Below are 4692 nucleotides of genomic sequence, written 5' to 3' on the forward strand. Positions count from 1 at the left end.
TATTAATGTTAATCTCTCAGTTTCGATAACTGTACCATGGTTATATAAGATACTACCTTTAGGTGAAGCTGGGTGAAGGGTATAAGGGAATGCCCTGGGATGGCTTTGAGGAGGGGAATGCTCAGAAGTTGAGAGACAGGAGGTGAGGCTCAGTAGCTTACACCTGTAATCACAACACTGTGGGAGGCTATGGCGGAAGAATCACTTGAGCCCAGGAATTCAAGACCAGCCTGGGCAACAAAGTGAGACCCATCTCTGAAAAAAAAAAAATTAAAAACTAGCCAGGCATGGTGGCATGCACTTATAGTCCCAGCTACTTGGAGCTGGCACTTAAGCACCTGTGCTTTAGGTAGGAGGCTGTTGAAACTACCTTGCCTTTGTTGATTGCTTTGTAGCTATGCAACGCTTCCATGTGTTCTTTCACTAGACTGGACTCACTCAGCACAGTTCTATGATTTTTCTCTATTAGTCTCTGAAGGCCTGGAGGAGAATTAGACAAAACAGGCAGCAGAGTCACGAAGTGGCAGAGTAGGCAAGGAGACAGGTCCAACTGAGGGTAAAAACTAAGAAAATCAGAATAAAATATGGATTTTAGGTATTAAAAGTCATTATTAGTTCATTAATTGCAACACACATACCATGCTCATGTGAGATATTAGCAATAGGGGAATCTGGGCTCACCCTGTAATCCCAGCATTTTGGGAGGCTGAGGTGGTGGATCACTTGAGGTCAGGAGTTCAAGACCAGCCTGGCCAACATGGCAAAAACTCATCTCTACTAAAAATACAAAAACTTAGCCAGGGGTGGTGGCGGGTGCCTGTATTCCTAACTACTCGGGAGGCTGAGGCAGGAGAATTGCTTGAACCTGGGAGGTGGAGGTTGCAGTGAGCCGAGATCACACCATTGCACTCTAACCTGGGCAACAGAGTAAAAGTCTGTCTCTAAAAACAATAATAAAATAATAATAATAATAATAGGGGAAGCTGGAGTGGGGTATATAGGAACTCTTTGTGCAATGTTCTCAGTTTTTCTGTAAAATTAAAACTATTCTAAAAAATTAAGTCTATTTAACATAAAAAAACAAAAAACATTCCCGTCTATGCTTCTAAAGTAAACAGAGCACAGAGACTCAGTTTCAGCAGAGCGGCCCTGGTTTGGCTCCAAGGCACTTGTGAGAGTGCCCAGAGAAAGAGAGAGAGAGAGAGAATGTGACATGTGGCAGAAAGCAGAGCCACAGAGATGACAGAAGGGCCTGGGGAAGGGGACAGAATGTCATAGGAGGGGTGGGGGATGGTGGTGAGAGAGCCCTGTGCTTCAAGACATTTCTTTTCCTAGTTGCCTCCCCGCAGGACCCCTCTGCCCCAGACTCCACTCCCACCCTGCTGGGTTTTCTAGACTGCATGATTATGCCAAGTACTCCCCTTGACTCCTCTCCTCTGGCTTTTCTGGGGCTGGGCCAGTGGGAGGCCGAGGAGGGGAGTGGACTCAGAGCACTTAGGTCCTCCCCCACCAGTTTGGCTCCAGGGCCGCCTGTCTTTCAGGGGCCTCGCTTCTGTCAGGCAGCCCCTCCCTGGCTCTTGTCACTGGTGCCCTGGCTGGGAACTGGACCTGCGCTTGCCCCTGCAGGCCTGGCCACGGTGATGGCTCCCGTGGCGGAGACTGCACTATGCCTTGTTGTTTCCCTGATCTCTGCCCACATCTTAGTAAATCCTCCCATTATTAAACACTTCTCAGTTACTCAATTGAGTACGTCACCGGTTTCCCCCCAGGACTGCAACAGACAGAAAAAAAAGTGACTCACTTACGGTGTTTCTTTAGTGTTCATCTTCCCCTTTGGAACAGAAGTTCCACGAGGGCAGAGATGTTCTATGCTTTGCTCATTTCACTGCTGTGGCACTCCATAAATACTTGTGAGATAAATGAGTGAATGCTCATTTGATCTGCAGGGTCTCATATGGCAGTCACTAGTGTGAAATTTGGCTAGTGAGTCTGAAGCACTACGTTTTAAATGATAATCTACAGAGCTACCTGTGGCTAATGGCTACAGCCTCCTCTCTAAGGGGATCTCCTGCTTTTAGGCAATTCCCTGGCTATTCAAATCTATTCGGCCCCAATAGAGGTTGAGAGTTGCTCCAGGCTGAGGCTGGGCAAGTAACTAAATCACTTGGGCTGTTTCCCTCGCCCCAGGGAACAGGGCTGCTGAGTTTTCTGGCCTCTCTCTGGGCAGGCAAGCTTGGGAATGTGTGCCTTGCTTTGGGACATTTGCATTTTAATTTCCCTGCAAACTTTCTGTTTCTTGGATAACTGTGCTCACCAGGCCCTTAAAAACTTGGAGCTTTTAAGAGCTCTGGCCCTGAGCCAGGGGAGTCTCCAGATGCTGACTGACCCTGCCTGGAAAGTCAACTTGGAAGAGCCACAAATGTCCTAATCCTCTTCCAAACCGCCTAAGTAGGTTTATCCAGTGACCTGTAAAACCAAATTAGTAAAGGGACACTTTAATTCCAGCTCGTTAGAGAGCTTCTAAAATCGTTGAGAAAGCCAACACAGCAAATTCTGCGCTGGGGGGCTGAGGAACGCATCCCATTTCAAAAGCAAGACGTCCTTGCTTTCTCGTGGTTTCTCTCACCCCGCAGTTCCACACACAAAAAATCTTCTCTGAGGCTTTCGCAGGGATCTCCAGTGAAGGTGGGAAGCCGTTCTGGACAATGAGAAAAATACGGTGGCCCAGCAAGGTCAATTCATTTTCCCCGAGTTCTGCCAAGTCCAGCCCCAGCTCTGGTCTCCTGACTCTGGCAGGGGGAACATTTGCACTGTTCTTGTTCCTTACCCCAGGAGCTGGCCTATTGCACAACCTCAGGAAACAGCCCCTATGCAATCCAGGCCCACGGAGCGGACATGTTCTGGTTTCTATTCAGCAGCTTTTTTATAAAGTGTGTTTTCCTTTCCCATCATGTCATCTGGAAGCAATTCCTCCCAACAGCTGGATTTGCTTTCACAATTGGTAAACACGGCGAATGGAAGGCCGGGGACGATGCGGAGCTCCCCGGAGGAGCCTTGTCCCCACCCTCTTGGCTCGTTCTGAGGCTGATCCCGGGTCCCGCACCAGCCTCATCAAAACCAAGGGCGTCCGCCCGCAGGCGACCCACACTGCATTCCCCGCTTCAGAGGGTCAACGTGTTCTTCGGGAGGCAGGGGGGAGAAATTTTCTGAATGTTCTGCAGATAAAATTGATCAGATGCAGGCCAGATTGCCAGCTGCCAGGCGCGCGTGCGCCTGCGGAGGCCCCACCAGCGCCTCGGGGCCCACGGGAGGCCCCTCTCCGCACCGCCGCCACCAAAGCCAGTAAGAGAGGGCGACAGCCCGAAGAGCACTGACTGGCCGCTCAGGGAAGATGAATGTCTCCCCAGATGTGCTCCTCTGAGACGAGTTTCCACGCAGATGCAACCGGAACGCCGGCCAGGCTCCGGAAGGCGAGGCCCAGAGCGCAGCGGCCTCCGAGCGCTGGCTCAGCCTGTCCCCTCCGCGGCCGGGGCCCAGGAGGCCACTCTTCCCAGGGTCACCAACACGGCTTGTTCTGGGCCCATAGGCCCAGGGTAGAGTGTGAGCCGGAATACGGTGTAGGGGACGCAGCTCGGGCCCCAGGCACTCCCTCCTTTCGCGGAAGATGTGCTGTTCTTTGATCACCGTTTCTAATGTGGGGAAACCAGCCGAGCACGTGGCTGGACTCCCGGAGGGAGCGCGGAGTGCCGGTGAGCCCCCGCCCTGAGGCATCGAGACGCTGCTGGCCAGGCCAGGGTGGGCATCGAGACGCTGCTGGCCAGGCCAGGGTGGGTGGCAGAGGCTTCCTTCCATGCACCACAAATGCTGCGGGCTGTCAGGGCCTAGCTCCCATGAAGAAGGGGCCTTCCCAGGGGGCAAAGTGGGCCTCTGATCGCAACGTTCTCGGGGAAGAGATAGGCATCCTTCTTACTGGACAAACAAAAGGAGACCGTCGACGGGAGAGATTCACCAGAGGACCCTGGTGAGGGCGACGCCCGGCTCCTCAGCAAAAGTCATTGTGTTTCTTCAATGGAGGCGGTTTGCCTAGGCCCAGCGCGTGCCAGAGTACGTTCCCTCTCGCTCGCTCCTTCTGTCCTGGGGCGCCTCCTCTCCTCTCTCTCCCTCCAGCCTGGTGGAAGCTTTGTTCTCGTCGGGGGCCGGAGGACAGAAACTGCATCCGACATTTTCCCATGCGTCATGGTATCTTGCCTGGAATTTTGAAAATCTGTGAGTTTCTGGTTTTTCCATGGCAAGGCTCATTCCTCCAGACCTTAGTCACTCTGCTCTGGCTGCCTGGACTGCTAGGGAGGGGCCTCAGGGTGCACCTGGAGAAATTCACTGAGGCCCAGATCAGAGCGATGGGTGGGTGAGAGCAACTCCTTCCTTAATGGTCCTTCAAAATGGTCCTCTAGCTTAAACAAACCCAAGCCATGTGGCAACCAAATGCAATGAGTGGGCCGTGTTTGGATTCTCATTCAAACAAACCAACTGGAAGAAGAGATTTGGGGATAATCAGGAAGATTTGAATTGGGACTGTGTAGTAGAAAATAGCAAAGAATTATTGTTAATTGTGATATGTGTGATAATGGTGTTGTGGTTATACAAGAAAACGTCCTTATCTTTTAAATGGTGTGTATTGAAGTATTTAAGGGT

At 51.6% G+C, this 4692-nt stretch overlaps 1 long non-coding RNA gene across 1 annotated transcript; it reads left to right on the top strand.

Moving 5' to 3' along the window:
- The first annotated feature begins 2773 nt into the window (after window positions 1-2773).
- On the top strand, window positions 2774-4692 carry LOC135273627 (uncharacterized). The gene is made up of 2 exons (XR_010341373.1): window positions 2774-3789; window positions 3822-4692. It is a non-coding gene; the product is annotated as an uncharacterized LOC135273627 (long non-coding RNA).

This window comes from Aotus nancymaae, unplaced genomic scaffold, assembly GCF_030222135.1.
Source record: "Aotus nancymaae isolate 86718 unplaced genomic scaffold, 86718_ANA_hifiasm-v0.15.2.pri h1tg000008l, whole genome shotgun sequence".
NCBI lineage: Eukaryota > Metazoa > Chordata > Mammalia > Primates > Aotidae > Aotus > Aotus nancymaae.